This window comes from Mustela putorius, unplaced genomic scaffold (assembly GCF_011764305.1).
Source record: "Mustela putorius furo isolate JIRA1106 unplaced genomic scaffold, ASM1176430v1.1 tig00003858_pilon_pilon_pilon, whole genome shotgun sequence".
In the NCBI taxonomy this organism is placed as follows: domain Eukaryota; kingdom Metazoa; phylum Chordata; class Mammalia; order Carnivora; family Mustelidae; genus Mustela; species Mustela putorius.
Window position 1 is genome coordinate 48,428,197 of NW_025422010.1, and position 18,823 is coordinate 48,447,019.

Consider the following 18,823-nt stretch of genomic DNA (forward strand, 5'->3'; position numbering starts at 1 on the left):
GTAGAGTGGATGAAGAGAGAGAGCAAGGAGAGGACTACAGCCTCACTCGTGTGGGATAGGCGGTTGAATAGTTTGGCTTTTACTCAGGGTGACACAGGAAGTCACAGGAGGAATTCTGAATAGCTTTGTGATATGCTGTGATTTTTTTTTTCCCCCAAGAGTGTCATTTTGCATGCTGTGTTGAGATGGTGAAGGGGACAAGGGTTGGAAACGGGGATACCAGTTAAGAGACTATTGTATTATCTATGATGGGAGTTGCTGGCAGTTTGAAATGGGGCGGTGGTAGAAAGGTGTAGAGGAGTCTTTGGATGCTAGATAGAGTACTCTTTTTTTTTTTTTTTTTTTTTTTAAAGATTTTATTTATTTATTTGACAGAGAGAGAAATCACAAGTAGTCGGAGAGGCAGGCAGAGAGAGAGAGAGACGGAAGCAGGCTCCCTGCTGAGCAGAGAGCCCCATGCGGGACTCGATCCCAGGACCCTGAGATCATGACCTGAGCCGAAGGCAGCGGCTTAACCCACTGAGCCACCCAGGCGCCCCGATAGAGTACTCTTTGAAGGTATTGCCAGTAGAGTTCTCTGATGGATTGGGAGGTGGAATGTGTGAGAAGAATCAAAGATGATTCTAGGATTTTGGCCTATGAAGCTGTAAAAATGGAATTGCTATTAACTAAGATGGTGAAGATTGGGGAGGAGCAAGTTTGGGGAAGAAGAGCAGGGACTCACTTTTGAACAGGTCAAGTTTGAGAAGCTAATTAGCTATCTGGAGGGACATACTGAGTAGGAAGCCGGATAGGTGGACATCGGAGTCAGAAGAGAGCCCCAAGCTGTAATTGGGAATTGTCAACATGGAGTTGGTATTTAAGCTTTTGAGGCTTGGTGAAATCCCTGAAGGAGGGAGAAAGGGAAGGAGTGATGCTAGAAAAGGAGTCCAAGGACTAAACTCTTGGTATGCCAGCATTTAAAGGTCAAAATGAGGAAAAATGGAGACTAAAGCTAGAGATGTATCAGGAAAGTGTGAAGACTTGGAGGGTGAGAGAAGAAGTGTTTCAAGGAAGAGGAAGTATGAACTATGCAAATGCTGCTGATGGGTCAGGAGAGATCGGGATTAGGACTTGACATCAGATTTAGTGTTGGAGAGGTCACTGGTGACTTGTCAAGGAGCAGTTTGGTGACAGGCACAACACTTTTCTGGAGTCTCTAAGAAGGGTAATGTTAAAAATGAGGGCATTCTGACTTGGAAAGAGGTTCCATATTCCCTTACCATTTGCAGCTAGTCAACGGAGGAGCTGGATTAGTCCCTCGTCAGTATGACTGTCAAATCTCTGACTTACCTGGCATACTGTCCTGATCCCCAGAATACTGGGAAAGTTCCACTTCCAGTTTGGAAGAGCTTATTTGTTTCTACCTGGGTAGTTTAATTTGTGAGGAATGAGAAACTTTGGTGCTTAATATAGCTTTGATGACGAAGTGAGAGAAGGGAAACATGTAGGAATAATTGGAGACGCAGATGAGATTAGAGGCGAGTGGGTCAAAGTTGGTTCTACCAAATGGGGCCTGTTTTACCTATAATGTAGGGGCTTGATAGGCATAGTTTGCTTTTAGTTTAATCAGTAACTCTTGAAACTGAGGCAGTTTGGTGATAGAGCATAAGTTGAATTCAGACATCCTGATTGCAGCTATAGAAATTTAGAACATGACTCATGTCTCAAAATCTATGAATCATTTAAAAAATTGTGATATATTTTTTGAACAGATAGCTCTACAGTTCTTCAAAACCTGACTCTCGTGCTTCAGGGATGTTTGGCAGTAAGAAATAAGTGTAGTCTTCTGTTGCCATCTGCTTGTTACACATGTCCTTTTGAAACAGAATATTGGAACTCTCTTAAAAAAGGAGTCCTTAAGTGTCATGTTCTTTGGGAATTGTTTTCTTGCCACTCAAATAATAAAGTATGATCTTGTCAAGCTAGTGACAAGCTTAGTGTTCAGAAGGTTGTGTCCCTCACAGCTCTTTAATCCGGAAACCTTTTGTTCTGAGTAAGCAGCTTGGTAGTCCTTCAGCACATGTTATGACCTGGCTCTCTCATTGCATTCCAGTAAACAGTCTTTATGACCTGGTTCATTTTTTTTCAAGTCTTCAATAAATTGGTAACAAAAATGCAGCACAATGAAAATTCATAATCTTAATGATTACTTCCTTCATCGCCTTGTATTGTGAATTTGACTTGAAGACACTCTTCTGACAAATGATGTAGGAATATTCTATGAGAATCTGAGCAAACCTTTACAGACTCTTCTTTCTTTCATTGTAACTGTGGCAAGCTAAGTTCAGCTACTTACTGTATAGTCCCTGTTACTCATGTTCCCCTGAGGAAGGTGGGTACTGTAGGCCTCCTTTTGGTCATGTGTGCCCGTTCTCCTGAGAGAGAATTTGAGTTTGTTATTTACAAATCTCAGGGGCCTGCCTGAGGGATCGGAAGTGCACGTACTGAAATGTTGTTGTGCCCCTTATGAAAATGCCTGCGTTCGTGGGATAGAAATACGTCTTTTGCATTTGAGAGTTTAAAAAGTAATGTCGAGAGATTAACATTGATCTCATTCTAGATTTTTCACATATTATTCTGTTTTATAGCTTTTAGAAATCATGTGAGATGTCAGTGTCACGTGGGATATTGCAGAATAGGGTGGTCTTGTCAGAGTATCACTCCATAGCTTATTGATGGCTTTCTTTTTTTTAAGATTTTATTTATTTGACAGAGAGATCACAAGTAGGCAGAGCAGCAGGCAGAGAGAGAAGGGGAGGCAGGCTCCCCGCCGAGCAGAGAGCCCGATGTGGGGCTCAATCCCAGAACCCTGAGATCATGACCTGAGCTGAAGGCAGAGGCTTAACCCACTGAGCCACCCAGGCACCCTGGTTATTGATAGCTTTAAAGGAGGGGGGGAAAAAAAACAGTCCAGTGGAAATATCTGGTAGTCAGCATCTTAACCAAATGGTGTGGGACAATGTGATGTTATATGCCTCCTGTGGTGATGTAGTGTGAAGTGTGTAGCATCACTTACTAAGTATTCTTGTCAGAGATGTTTTACTTGAGCCTAATGATGATTTTAGATCTAAATTCCGGTTTACAGGAAAATAGGGAATAGAAAAACAAGGTAAATGACATAAAAAAAAGATCACACAAATCTAAAATGTGTAACATTTTGTAAGCAATTGATTTTGTTTTGTTTTTTATTTTTTATTTTTTTTTTTTTAAGATTTTATTTATTTATTTGAGAGAGAGACAGTGAGAGAGAACATGAGCGAGGAGGTCAGAGGGAGAAGCAGACTCCCCATGGAGCTGGGAGCCCGATGTGGGACTCGATCCCGGGACTCCAGGATCATGACCTGAGCTGAAGGCAGTCGTCCAACCAACTGAGCCACCCAGGCGCCCTGTTTTGTTTTTTAGAGTTAATGTAAAGTAAGGAAATTGGGAGTGTTCTAGAACTAAAGACTAAAGAGACATAACAGCCAAATTCAATGCATATAACTTGAATATTTACTGGTTTAAAAAAAGCTACAAAAGACATTTTTAGACAGTTGAAGTAATTTGTGGACTGGACAGTTAGGTGCTATTAAAGAATTATTATGGTGTTGATAATGACTGAGCCACCCAGGTGTCCCTCTTCTGTGTCTTTCTGGGCCTTCATATATCTAGGCAGAAGAAAGCTGAAAAAATAGGAAGAGGATAATTGCAAGAAAACTGAAACAGAAACCAAAGGGAGAGGGTTGGGGATTGGCAATTGTTCAGTCATGTCAAACTAGCAGCCTTACTAATGTCAAAGCATTCTCTTTTCTCAGGTCTCTCCAAGGCCTTGCTTCTCTCTCTTAGTACTGGAGAGAGAGTGTCCCTGGAGTGTCCTGTTAGAGAAATCAGTGATCTCTTCGTGTATTGGGAGATCTTGAGATCCTTGGATCTTGTTTGAGGATCGAAACTCAATTACATGAGGACTTTTGTAGCAAGGATGGAAACAGTGAGTCAAAGATCACAGGTTTCAAAGTGTTGATTGTGATTAGAATGTCAGAGAGAACTGGATTTACAACCAGAGGCCAGGGACAAAGGGTATTTCGGACAAAAATGGCATGTGAACACGTTTGAAGGATGACGGCTAATTTAGTAGAAATTAAAATGGTTGACAGGAGGATAATTAAGGGAGTAAGATTCTTGAAAGAGTCCAGAAGGAGTCAGATTTAGCAAAAAAAAAAAAAAAAAAAAAAAAAAAGATCTCTTGCTTGGCACAACAGTGAGAGCTAAGTAAAATGCTAGTTATTGTTATTCTCTGTTTACTCATTCAGGAGATACATACTGACCACTTGTGGAAGTCAGTTACTATTCTAGGTGCTGGTGAGCCGCTGCAAATCCTGCGGAATGCAGTTTACTTGATTATGATTAAATAACAAAGGTGGTAGGTTTACATAGGTGATCTGGTTTTACCCTTGAGGAACACAGACTGTAATGGAACATCAAATTTTTAAACAAATAACTACACACAAGGCTAAGTGTTAAGTACCTGTATATAGAATATGTAGTGAAAACATGTTTGCAGAAATAGTGGGGTTTGGGACAGAGCACTCACAGCAGAGAACTAGCATTTGAAAGATTATAGGCTGCAGATAAATTCTTGTTAAACGTTTTTTGGAAACTCCATGTGTGCACATATGCATCTTTATTTTTTTTTTTTTTTATTTTTTTTTTTTAAAGATTTTATTTATTAATTTGACAGAGAGAAATCACAAGTAGACGGAGAGGCAGCCAGAGAGAGAGAGAGAGAGGCAGGCTCTCTGCCAAGCAGAGAGCCCGATGCGGGACTCGATCCCAGGACTCTGAGATCATGACCTGAGCCGAAGGCAGCGGCTTAACCCACTGAGCCACCCAGGCGCCCCACATATGCATCTTTAAAACAAAACCTGGTGAATCAAATAAAATCATTGTATCTGTTTATTTATTAAACTACATTTTGGAGTACAGTGAAGTATCCAAAGGTGGGAGGAAAACCATAAAACTGATGATTTATCTACAAAATTAGTATTAGTTTAGATGCACGTCTGGATGTATACAGATTCACATCTATCCTTTTTTGGAGCCCACCATGGGAGTATATTTTACACACTGCACTCTACTTTTTCTCCCACTATATATTTTGGAGATTATTTCATATCTCACATTGCAGTGTTCCATGGTAAGTTCTGTCATAATTTGATTGATGGACATTAAAGTTTTTTTCAATATACCCTTTAAAAATTAGAGAAAATTTTAGATTCATACAAATAGAATAATGTGATGAACCCTCTTGTGCTAAAAAGAGCTTTGGCACTTATTTTTGCAGCCTGGGTTCTCTGGTGAGCAGACTTGGAGATGGAGATTGGCACTAATAAACCTTTATTAGGGAGGGCTCTTGATATCAGTACCCTGGGAGGGGTGCCTGGGTGGCTGAGTTGGTTAAGCTTCCAACTCTTGATTTCGATTCAGGTCATGGTCTCAGGCTAAGTGCTCAGTGGGGAGTCTGCTTGAGATTTCCGCCTCCCCTAACTGAACCCTGCCCCCAGCTCACACTTGTGCGTGTGCTCTCTCTCTCTCTCTTTCTCTCTCAAAAAAAAGGCCAACCAAAATGCCCACCAAAACATGGAGGAGGGGTTTGTGCAGGTGGTGGGGAAGCACAGGAAGCAGGTTCTGCCAAAGAGAGAAGTTGAGTTGTGATGAGTCTCAGTGGAATCTCAGTTGAGCTGGAGGGTGAGAGGAATTCTGAAGATAAAATGACCCTTTAGGGCTATCTTGATTTGAGGGGGCCTGGTTTTTATGTCCTTCAGCTGATTAGTCGCTGGATATGGGCTATCCTATAGGAAGGGATGAGAGCTTGGGCAAAGGATCTTCCTTTGGCTAAGGCAGTCTTAGTGTGGGCAGACAACCCAGGGCTCTCAGCAGCTGGGTTTTAAGTCCTTAACTGCCAAAGGAGGTCTGGATGCAGACCATCCCTCACACTCATAGTCCTGTTTCACCTTTATCCCTTTCAACATCTCCTCCGCCCCATTTCTCCCTCTCTCCCCCATATGCTGCTGAGCTGAGACACATTATTTTATCCATGAATACTAGAGTTCTACTTACCTTTGAGTAATGTGATTTAGAAAAACACATTCATTAACCAGGTTGACTGGACAATGACATTTTCTGGCATATGGAAGTTTGCAGTAAATGAAGATAATACAGAGTAGTGAAGAGTAGGGACTCCTGGCTGGCTAAGAAGATAGAGCATGCAACTCTTGATCTCAGGGTTGAGCTCAAGCCTCACGTTGGGCATAGAACCTACTTTAAAAAAAAAAAATAGTGGAGAGTATTTATTGCATTAGGAATCCGGAGATCTGTTTGTGAGATCTGTTTGCCATATGATTTTGAGAGAATTGCCGATGGACCTAAATACCCACCAAAATAAAAATTGTTAGATGGTGTATGGGCTATAATCTTTCCATTTTTAAATTAGGAAGCCAGTTTATTTATTTATTTTTTTGGTCATCTATAAAAGCCTTTCTTTTAAAAAAGCTTAAATGTCAAAAACAAACAAAGCCATGGGACATAGACCCATTTTCATCAACTTAAAGTGACTTGATTTACTGAGGCAGGCAAAGGGTGATTGCATTTTTGCTGCTCCTGTAGAACACTTTCTGTTGAGTTCTCTGCTCCCATTTAATGCAGATATTTTCTGAGTTGTAATTTCTCAGATACGAGATGATGCGTCTCTTCCACTTTTGCCTCATTTATGTTATCACTTCCCTTCCTTCCCTCATGCTTCCTCCCTCTTTCCATCTCCATTGACTGTTAGAAAGTAACAGTCACATGTCTTTGTCTACAGCCTCTGGCCTTACATATCGCATCAAACCCCATGATTTACTATTTTTCTTTATTGTCTTATATTTTCTTTTCCTTTCAAAACTTGTAATTTTAGCTAAGTTTCTTATCTCTGTGCACTCAGGCTAGTTGTAGTAGCATTGTATTTGTTTCCCTGTCTAGTGTTTTCCTCCATGTTAATCTGAAATTTATACTATGTTGCTGAGTTTTAGCATGTCGCTTCTCTATTTAGAGAACTACTTATAGGTCGCTAAGTCTCTTTAGTCTGATCCTGCTCAAGACTAATGTGAAACCCTGTAATATCTTCTCCCTTCTCAAAACCTATAGTTAGTAAATTCTGGTTAGGTGTAGAATAATTTGTTGCATGTATTAGAATCCGATGTCTTGATGACTTTACTGGGCATCTGTATCATAATAATAGTCCTTTATGTAGAGGACTTTTAGTATTTCAAAATGCTTTTTCTTTTCTCTTGTCCTCATAGTGCCCTTTTGTAGAACCTATATCAAAATCTATGTTGCATCTTTATCAACTTGGTGCTCTGAACACCAGATCCTATCTATTGTATCTCTAAACAGCTCTCCTCTTCATCTTATTATTGCTGGTCTCACCACTACTACCTTGCATCATTTATTAAAGACCTTCTTTATGCAGACATTATGCCAAGCATTATGTGGTGAATACACAGGTGTGGTTCTTGATCTTAGGGAACATGAGCATAAAGAGTAGCAGGGGAGAGTAGTAGTCGTTTGTTCATTAAACACAAAAATGCAGAAATAAGTAATGGAGATTGGGATAAATTTCAGTATCATCATTTCTTACCAGCAGTAGTGCAGTGGCCCCACTGGTCTTCAAACCCAGAGTTTTATCTCTATCCATGGTATTGCAGCTAGAGTGATCTTTCTGAAAAGCAAATTCAGATTCAAAACACTTGACCTGTTTCCTATTGCTGTCAGGTTAAACTCCACATTCCTTCACATGGCTGATCAAATCCTTTATGATTTGGTGCAAATCGACCTATTGTTTCTTGTCTCATCATTTGGCCTTTGTGCTCTGAATGCCAACTCTACTATTTTCTCTGTTGAGAAAGAATTGAGCTCTCTTACCTATGGGATTTAGAACATGTGATTCCCTAAGCTTCTTCCTGGGTTAATTCCTACTCATTCTCACCATTATTTCTTCCAAGAGTCCTTCCTGGAGCAATTAGAGTGTAGGTTAGGATATCTATCTTTTGTGTCTTCATAGGTCTTGAGATTTCTCCTATATCACACTCTGTGGTCATTGTTTGCTTGTATGTGTATAAGCCCCATTGGATAGTTGAATTGTGTCCATTTTATCTATTGCTGTAATGGCCATGCTATAGGCACAAAATGAAAACTTAGGAAGTGCTGCTTTCAAATGTATACTAATTATTGTTATTAGGAGACTGATTTTAGTTTGAAAGCTGTTAAGTATCACGTAGGAGTTTGTAGCATTACTTGTAATAAAGTCATGCAGAAGTGGATTGCCATATTTGCAGATAATAGAATTGTGTCTGAAAAGCATATATAGTAGTTCTTTTATGTTATAGCAGAAAGTCGTTGAAAGATCATAACCTTATTAAAAATCCAACTTTATAAAATATGAAATGGCAGTGCTGGAAGAAACCAGTGGCTGTGGAAGCAGAATCTGAAGATGTAGCAAAACCTGTCTTTTTAAAAAATTATTTACTGACCATCCTCCATGTGCTAGGTATTTCACTAGTTGCATTACATGTACGGTTTCTCTCAATCATTAGGACAGCTTTCTTTCTTTCTTATTTATTTATTAACATATACGTATTATTAGTCCTAGGGGTACAGGTCTATGAATTGCCGGGTTTACACACTTCATAGCACCCACCATAGCACATACCCTCCCCACAGTAGGACAGCTTTCTTGAAAGAGGGTATAATTGGGGCATCTAGGTGACTCAGTCGTTAGTAAAGGTGAAGCCCCGCATCGGGCTCTCTGTTCTGCGGGAAGCCTGCTTCTCCCTCTCCCACTCCCTCTGCTTGTGTTCGTTTTTTCACTGTGTCTCTCTCTGTGAAATAAATAAATAAAATCTTAAAAAAAAAAAAAAGAGGGTATTATTGTCCATCTTTTACACATGGGGAAGCTGAGACCCAGAGGGGTAACTTTTTCAAGATTCCACAGAAAAGCCAGGATTTGAATACAGTTCTGATTGTTAAGTTCGTTTGGTTATGATTATTTTTATTGTTGTTGACTGAAGTACAGTTATATTTCTATACAGAATGAGAAATAGAGGAGATTCATTGAAATAGAGAAATACATGAAATTAAAGCAACCACCTGAGATGATTTAGAGGTAGACATTGAGATCCTTGCTCTTTGATTTTTTTGACTTCAAAAGGATTCAAAATTAATTTTATAAATAAGTCTTAGGGAGAAGCTTTAGAATTGGTATGATCAAAGACTGCATGATTAGTGGCATAGTGAGTGGTAGCATCCAGGACTCCTGATACTTGACTGTGAAGCTTGATCTGTTAATTTTATTTAATAACCAATCTCAATTTAATTTTAAGCATGATTTTGTTACAAACATGAATGAAAATTGAGCATTTCTAGTATTCTTCTGCTTCTAGAGGCATCTAGTCTTAGCCCCTGTCTGTCTATAATTTGAAAGCTAACATTTTTCTTTGATCTATTAGTGGCAAAATATGAATATATTGTACACAATATTTTAGGGAGTTAGATAATTTTCTTCAGAGTTTCTGTTAAAGTTATATCATTAATATGACATATCATATTAATAATTTGTTTAATCACTTTTGCTTTGGGCCTTTTCCATGAAAATAGGAATTTTTAAAAATCTCAATCGTATTCCAGGACTTGTTTCATTCCCATTTAATATAAAACTTTTTTGGAACATGTTTAACTCCCTTCATACGCTAGGTGATAGTGTTGTAAACAAGGAATGGATTATTAGCTAATTAATAGAGCAGTTGAATGATGATGGTTGGAAAACTGCATACTCTGTATTTAAATTCCTCTTAACTCCCTGTGTGGTGCCCATTTAGAGTGTCTTGGCTTATCTGTTACTCAGTTTGAAGAAATTCAAACTTAAGTTCCTGTGTCCTGCCCAATTATAGGGTTAGGTCCTGGCTAATTTGCCCATTTGTTGTTTTAATCAGTTACTTAGACTCAGTTACCAGGTGGAAGCCTCAGTCAGTTCTTCTTGGAGGTATTTGACTGTGATAGTGTAGTATCGTAAGCCAGGGTATCCTTTATTTCGTGTCATTTCATTAGTGCCTTTGGTGGCTTTTCTAAAATCACACCTTACGACCCAGCAATCGCACTACTGGGTATTTACCCGAAAGATACAAATGTAGTGATCCAAAGGGACACATGCACCCAAATGTTTATAGCAGCAATGTCCACAATAACCAAAGTGTGGAAGAAACTTAGATATCCATCAGCAGATGAATGGATAAAGAAGATGTGGTATATATATACAATGGAATACTATGCAGCCATCAGAAAATGAAATCTTGCCATTTGCAATGATGTGGATGGAACTAGAGGGCATTATGCTGAGCGAAATAAGTAAATCAGAAAAAGACAATTATATGATCTCTCTGATACGGGGAATTTGAGAGGCATGGTGGGGGGGCAGTTGGGGAAAGGGAGGGAAAAATGAAACAAGACGGGACTGGGGAAGGAGACAAACCATAAGAGACTCTTAATCTCAGTAAACAAACTGAGGGTTACTGGGGTGGAGGGGAGGGATAGGGCGGTTGGGTTATGGACATTGGGGAGGGTATGTGCTGTGGTAAGTGCTGTGAATCGTGTAAGATTGATGATTCACAGACCAGTACCCCTGAAACAAATACATTATATGTTAAAAAAAAATGTTTTGAAGCATTTGTATTTTTGATGGACTGAGATTCTAATTTTTTTCCTGTATATATTTCCTTGTATTAAGAGTGTTCACACATACAGTGCTCATATAATGAACTAAAGATACCTTATCCTGTTCCTTTGATTTCTTCTCTGTTCTTTTATCTAAGCTATATATTCACATGGTATATAGGGTCAGATAGATCTAGAAGACTTTATTACACCAAAAAGCATGAGAGAAAAAAAAATATGTTGAAAACCCAAAGGTTGGGGGGGTAAAAACAAACGAACAAACAAAAACCCAAATGTCTATAGCCTAGTGATTGAGGATTATGTGAAATTTTAGGTAATTCACAGGCCATCCATTGGTTTGGTTGTAAGTGACAAGTACCATGGAAGGAAAGACTCTCTGTCTCAGTGTAAGGTAATGAATGAGTCTCTAAAATGACCCAGGTTATTAAATAAATACCAGTGACTAAATTATAGAAAGCATCTTATAGATCATGTTTCTTTATTTTTTCTAAAGATTTATTTATTTATTAAGATTTTAATCATTTACTTGACAGACAGAGATCACAAGTAGGCAGAGAGGCAGTTAGAGAGAGAGGAAGGGAAACAGTCTCCCCACAGAGCAGAGAGCCCCATGCGGGGCTTGATCCCAGGACCCTGGGAACATAACCTGAATTGTAGGCAGAGGCTTTAGCCCACTGAACCACCCAGGTGCCCCAAGATTTATTTATTTATTAGAGAGGGAGCATGCACTGTGTGTCTGAGAGTGAGGAGAAGGGCAGAGAGGGAGAATCTTCAAGCAAACTTCCCACTGAGTAAGAGCCTGTTGCGGGGCTGGATCCCATGACCTATGAGATCATGACCTGAGCTAACACCAGGAGTCAGGTGCTCAATTAACTGAGCCACCCAGGTGCCCCAAGATCATTTCTTTATAATGATAGTTTCTTCAGTACATGTTCCAAGAAATTCCCGTTAATTATTACACCATAACCAGATTTCTAGGTTTTAAGGAATTAATACTCATTGTACTGTATCTAGTCAAAATAAGTACTAAAAATAATATGTCTTTTCTTTGATTCAGAAATTCAAGTTAGAATCTCATAGTCTCTCAGATTTTCATGAATAGAATTGTTTATTCTGTATGCTAAAGGGAATTGTAAGCTCTTAAGAAAGGTTAGTAGTATCTATGTTCCAAGAATAATTTGTTTCAATGGAGAACATGTTACTGTACCTTTTTTTTTAAGATTTTATTTATTTATTTGACAGAGAGAAATCACAAGTAGTCGGAGAGGCAGGCAGAGAGAGAGGGAAGCAGGCTCCCGCTGAGCAGAGAGCCCGATGCGGGACTCGATCCCAGGACCCTGAGATCATGACCCGAGCCGAAGGCAGCGGCTTAACCCACTGAGCCACCCAGGCGCCCCCATGTTACTGTACCTTAAAAAAGCTTGTCAAAATTAAAAGTGTTCATACATTAGGTACATGTTCATTTTAGTGTATATGACATTAATTTTATTTATATATAAATATGTATTTAATACACATACCTCTTAGTGTTTCTTCCTTGTCGCTGGTGAGTAGATGTTTGTACTTTAAGGAGAAAATAAATTTTTTTTGTTCTTTCTTCCATGTAATTCACTTTTTTAAATTTTTATTTAAATACCAGTTAGTTAACATACAGTGTGATTAGTTCTAAGTGTACAGTGTAGTGATTCATCATGTCCATACATTAGCTGGTAGTCATCACAAGTATACTCCTTAATTCCCATCAGCTATTTTCCCCATCTTCCCACCCATCCCCTCTGTCTAGTAACCGTCAGTTTGTTCTCTATTAAACTTTTTATTTTCTAGAAGAAAAGTGTTACTCTCTCAAAAAAGTGATAGGAAGAATTCAGAACCTTCCAGGAGAGAGCTGCAAAATTATTTGATTTCTATTTGATTTTCTTGTTTGGTTAACCGTGTTGGACCAGGTTATTTTCATTTATATTGAGAAATAAGAGCGGTGAAATCTTATCAAGAAGCTGCACGTACTACGTTGACCATACATTCCTTTAAGAAGTAAGATTCCATTATTTATTTTTTAAAAGATTTTATTTATTTGAGTGAGAGAGAGAGCAAGAGAGCAGGAATGGGGGTGGGGTGGGGGGGGGAGATGACTCCCCACTGAGCAGGGAGCCCAACTCGGGGCTCTATCCCAGGACTCTGAGATCATGACCTGAGCTGAAGGCAGACGCTTAACCAGCTGAGCCACCCAGGTGCCCCCAGTAAGATTGCTTTTAGAATATACTTTTGCACTAGTAATATTTCACTGAAACTGGAAGAATCAGTGCTCCCCAGATTGATACATGAATTTGATGCAGCTCTAGGCATAATCATGACTCATCAGGCTTTTCTGCAGACATTTACAAGCTGATCTTTCAATTTGTGTGGAAGTTAAGAGGACCTAGAATATCCAAAGGAATCTTGAAAGTAAGAACTAGCACACTTCAGTGCTGAAAGGAAATATTGATGTGTTCTTTGGATGTGGAAATTTCTTTAATTCTCTTATAAATTCAGCAGGACTAGCTTTTATATATTGGACTTGTATAAAATTGAAGTATACATACATTTTACAGTGACCTACCTAAACCATCTTAAGTTTGTCTTTCACATGTTAATCAGCTCATGATGAATTTTAACTATCTTCTGCTGGTGTGTGAAGGGGCTTGGCTACAGGATGATGCTTGTATTTGTTTCCTTGTCCTCTTCTCCCCTCCAACAAAGCCACCTCTTACTTGTAGGGTCTTAACATCTTTCCTTGATGGAGTTGTCTTTCTTCTTACCACATATGTTTGCCATGGATTTTATTTTTACATATTTGGGGGTGTAGTATATCTGTGCAGTGAGAAAGATCATAATATTTATGTATAAGAAAACTTAAAAATGGGGCACCTGGGTGGCTCGTTGGGTTAAAGCCTCTGCCTTCGGCTCAGGTCATGATCCCAGGGTCCTGGGATCGAGTCCCGCATCGGACTCTCTGCTCGGTGGGGAGCCTGCTTCCTCCTCTCTCTCTGCCTGCCTTTCTGCCTGCTTGTGATCTCTGTCTGTCAAATAAATGAATAAAATCTTAAAAAAAAAAGAAAACTTAAAAATTGTGGTCTTAAACTAATAGAGCTTATTTTTCCTATATAACAAAAAGTCTAGCGTAGGGTAAGGAAGTATTGTAAAGCCTGAGCGTTCTTATTTTTTGAACTAGCCCAGCATCATTAAGGATGTCTCCATGTCTGGCAAGAGAGAGCAGATCCAGTGTCAAAATGTCCTTGACGGGTCTTCTCTGCCTCCAACTTTTGAACGCTTCCCCCAAGCCCATTTCTCCACACTCTGCCCCCAACTTTGACTTAATAACCTCGTATCCAGGAGGTTTTAATATCCGAGACCCAGGAGCACAAATCCACTTCTCCACATGAGTCTTACAGGTAGGACTTTGTCTCTGGCCCCGCCCCACTGGCCCAGCCATGATCTGAAACTGTATGCACCTGGTTTTTCTCAATACCATCTTCCGGTTGACCACTAAGCCCTTTTGATTATTATTTACTTAGAAGTTGTTTCTGTTTATTCTGCATTTGATTGGAACCACCCTAATCCCAGTAGTAAGACATCCATAGCAGCTACTGATTCTGAGTCCCACTACAGTTTTATGTTTCATTTCAAGTATCCTTTATGATTATTTACCTTCTAAATATTTCACTTAACAGGTACTTTCTAGGGGCATCTGGGTGGTTCAGTCAGTTAAGCGTCTGCCTTCGGCTCAGGTCATGATCTCAGGGTCCTGGGATGGAGCCCTGCATCAGGGTACCTGCTCAGTGGGGAGCCTTCTTCTCCCACTGACACTCCCAGTGCTTGGGCTCTCTTGCTCTCTCTGTCAAATCTAAAGCAAAACAAAAAAAACCAAACCCCCCAAAACAGGTACTTTATGTTTAGATCTTTTATTTTTTTTTAAGATTTTATTTATTTATTTTTAAAGAATTTATTTATTTGTTTGACAGATAGAGATCACAAGCAGGCAGAGAGGCAGGCAGAGAGAGAGGAGGAAGCAGGCTCTCTGCTGAGCAGAGACCCCCTCCCTGATGTGGGGCTTGATCCCAGGACCCTGTGATCATGACCTGAGCTGAAGGCAGAGGCTTTAACCCACTGAGCCACCCAGGCGCCCCAAGATTTTATTTATTTATTTGACAGAAGGATCACAAGTAGGCAGAGGCAGGCAGAGAGCTGATTAGAGAGCCTGATGGGGGGCTTGATTCCAGGACCCTGAGTTCATGATCTCAGCCAAAGGCAGAGGCTTAACCCACTGAACCACCCAGGCACCTCTATTTAGATCTTTTAGTATACCAGCTGAGAAATAACACTGGGCATAATTTAAGGACCTTTGACAAGGGTATGTTTTACACACACACACACACACACACACACACACACACACACACACATATGGGTTAGGACAGGTTAGTTTTTACTGTCTAATTTCCACTGGAATATAGCAGTGAATTTTGGAATCTGGTTCCCGCTGCCCCTGTCCCCAATGTAAGACAGAAGATAGTAACTCCTTACCTTTGTTAGAATTTCTTACTTTTTCCTCAGATACTCAGTTAACTAGCTGATGTAGTATCTCCTGGGAAAGACATAGTGAAATTCTTATTTTTTATTTCCTGAGGGGTAATTGCTTTTTGGATAATTAATTAGTTTTAGGTTATGTTCTTCTTTTTTGTTTTCAAAGATTTTATTATTTGAGAGAGAGAGAGAACACGCACACACGCACGTGGGCCTGGAGGCAGGCAGAGGGAGAGGGAGAAACAAACTCCCTGCCGAGCAGGGAGCCTGACGTGGGGCTCCATCTCAGGGTCCCAGGATCGTGACCTGAGCCAAAGGCAGATGCTTAGCTGACTGACCACCCAGACGCCCCAGGTTATATTCTTTAAAAGGATATATTCCTGTTGTGGGTTGAGTTATGCTCCCCTAAAATTCCTTTGTCGAAATTCTAACTTCCAGTACCTCAGAATGTGACCTCATTTGGACATAAGTAGGATTTTAATGGAGGTCATCAAGCTAAAATGAGGTTATCAAGATGGGTCCTAATCCAGTATAACCGATGTCCTTATTAAAGGGGGGGGAAATTTGGAGACAGATGTGCAGAGACAGATGTGCCCACAGGGAGAATGCCATACGAGCATGGAGATGGCCTTCTACAAGCAAGGAGAAGGGCCTGGAGTAGATCCTTCCCTTCACAGTGAACCTGCCTACATCTGATTTCAGATTTGAAGCCTCAAGAACTGTGAGACAATACATTCTGTTGTTAAAGCTCTTCAGTTTGTGGTGGTGTCAACCTTAGGAAACTAATCCAGTTCTGTATGAAAATCCTTCATTGCCCTTAATGAGAATTCCTCTCAGATTCTTGTTGACTTGTTGACTGGGGGGATGTGGGGTATTTGTTTTTTTTCCTAAATCTTTATAATTATTTTAGTTCTGGAAAGTTTGAGTTAGAGATTGATATGTTTTCTAATGATATATTATATGCCTTTGTCATATTATGGATGATTACTTTCACTTGTTTTAGGGGCTATGAAATGCATTATTCTTCTAGGTTTCCTTGAGTTGCCTATTCACTCAAATACCAGAATGCTCTTTCCTTTTGCATCAGAGCAGGCCCATCTCCCCATAGCACACATATTCCTTAGTCCTGAATCCCTATATTGGATTTTCTTTAAGCAAAACAATATGCACTGAATATGACTCCTCAAATATAGAGAAATGGTGTTCTTTCCAGATCCTACCATATTGTCTTCAGTGCTGTGAGCTTTTTTTTTTTTTAAAGATTTTATTTATTTGACAGAGGTCACAAGTAGGCAGAGAGGCAGGCAGAGAGAGGGGAAAGGAAGCAGGCTCCCTGTTTCACAGAGAGTCCGATGCAGGGCTCGATCCCAAGACCCTGGGATCACGACCTGAGCCGAAAGCGGAGGCCTTAACCCATTGAGCCACCCAGGCGCCCCTGTGAGCTTATTTAATTGAGATAAATCTTTGGGTGATATTGGGTGATATAATTTAATACTGAATGTTTTCAACATGGAAAAATGAACTTCTTCCAGATTCCCTTTTTGAGAAAGTCATTGTTGGATATGTTTTTCAGCCAGGAAACATGCTGTACCTGTTTTATTAAAATTGGTTCAGTGCTCTGTTTCATTTTCTGTTATCAAATAGAAATACGCAAAAAAAAAAAAGAAATGGAAATAATTGTATTGTGGTAGCCTATGAAATGGTGGACATGATATATATATATAAGGTTATATTAATAGGAAGTGAACTTGAAATTTTTTCCTTAAGTACATCCCTTTTACTAGTAGCAAAAAGTGAAGTTTTGGGGCATGTAAAATGATGAAAGTCATGTATTCTAATAAAAAATAAAAGATTTAAGTAATATAGATTTTTAGAGTTTTTACTTGCCTCATTTTCTTTCCAGTGAGTTTTTTTTTTTCCCCACACTAATACCTCCAATTCTAGTAGAACACCTCAGCATTTATTCTCCTCTCCCACCCCCCCCAATATTTTTAACCTTCCTCTCTGGCAGTATTCTTCAGGGATTTTTCTTATAAAAGGTAACAGAAAATGGCGTGGTAGAGAGAGAGTGTAAGTGCATGAGGAAGGAAAGGGCAGAGGGAGAGGGAGAGAGAGAAGCTTAAGCAGGTTCCATGGCTGAGCCCAATGCAGGGCTTAATCCCAGGACCCTGAGATCATGACCTGAGCTGAAATTAAGAGTGGATGCTTTATGAAAAAGAGCTCCACATCACTCAGCATCAGGGAAATACAAATCAAAACCACAATGAGATACCACATCACACCAGTCAGATTGGCTAAAATTAACAAGTCAGGAAATGACAGGTGCTGGCGAGGATGCGGAGAAAGGGGAACCCTCTTACACTGTTCGTGGGAATGCAAGCTAGTGCAGCAACTCTGGAAAACAGCATGGAGGTTCCTCAAAAAGTTGAAAATAGAACTGCCCTATGACCCAGCAATTGCACTACTGGGTATTTACCCTAAAGATACAAATGTAGTGATCTGAAGGGGCACGTGCATCCTAATATTTATAGCAGCAATGTCCACAATAGCCCAACTATGGAAAGAACCTAGATGTCCATCAACAGATGAATGGATAAAGAAGATGTGGTATGTATGTATGTATGTGTGTGTATATACATATATACACATATACACACACAATGGAATACTGTGCAGCCATCAAAAGAAATGAAATCTTTACATTTGCCATGACGTGGATGGAACTAGAGGGTATTATGCTGAGCAAAATAAATCAATCAGAGAAAGACAATTATCATATGATCTCCTTGATAAGAGGAATTTGAGAGACAACGTTGGGGGTTTGGGGGGTAGGGAAGGAAAAAATGAAACAAGATGGGATTGGGAAGAAGATAAACCATAGCAGACTCTTAATCTCACAAAACAAACTGAGGGTTGCCAGGCGGAGGGGCTAGGGAGAGGGTGGTGGGGTTATGGATATTGGGGAGGGTATGTGCTATGATGAGTGCTGTGAAGTGTGTAAGCCTGAAAAGTCACAGACCTGTACTCCTGGGGCTAATAATACATTATATGTCAATAAAATAAATAAATAAATAAATAAATAAATAAATATTTAAAAAAAAACAAAAGCCTGGGATGCTTAACTGTCCGAGCTGCTCGGGCACCTCACCCAGTGACTATTCTTTAATAGCAACTTTAGTTTTAGTTTTTCTTATTTATTTATTTATTTATTTATTTATTTATTTATTTATTTTTTAAGGATTTTATTTATTTGACAGAGAGGGATACAGCAAGAGAGGGAACACAGCAGAGGAGTGGGAGAGGGAGAAGCAGGCTTCCCACTGAGCAGGGAGCCTGATGTGGGACTCGATCCCAGGACCCTGGGATCATGACCTGAGCTGAAGGCAGACACTTAACGACTGAGCCACCCAGGCGCCAGGTAGTAGTTTAAAGAAGTCTTGTTGGAAGCAGCTAACAATAAGATCATGGCTATCAAACT

At 39.7% G+C, this 18,823-nt stretch overlaps 1 protein-coding gene across 4 annotated transcripts in view; it reads left to right on the plus strand.

Annotated features, from left to right (window-relative positions):
* WDR7 (WD repeat domain 7) overlaps positions 1-18,823 on the plus strand; it is a 365,672-nt gene that overhangs the window by 6,961 nt on the left and 339,888 nt on the right. The window lies entirely within an intron of this gene.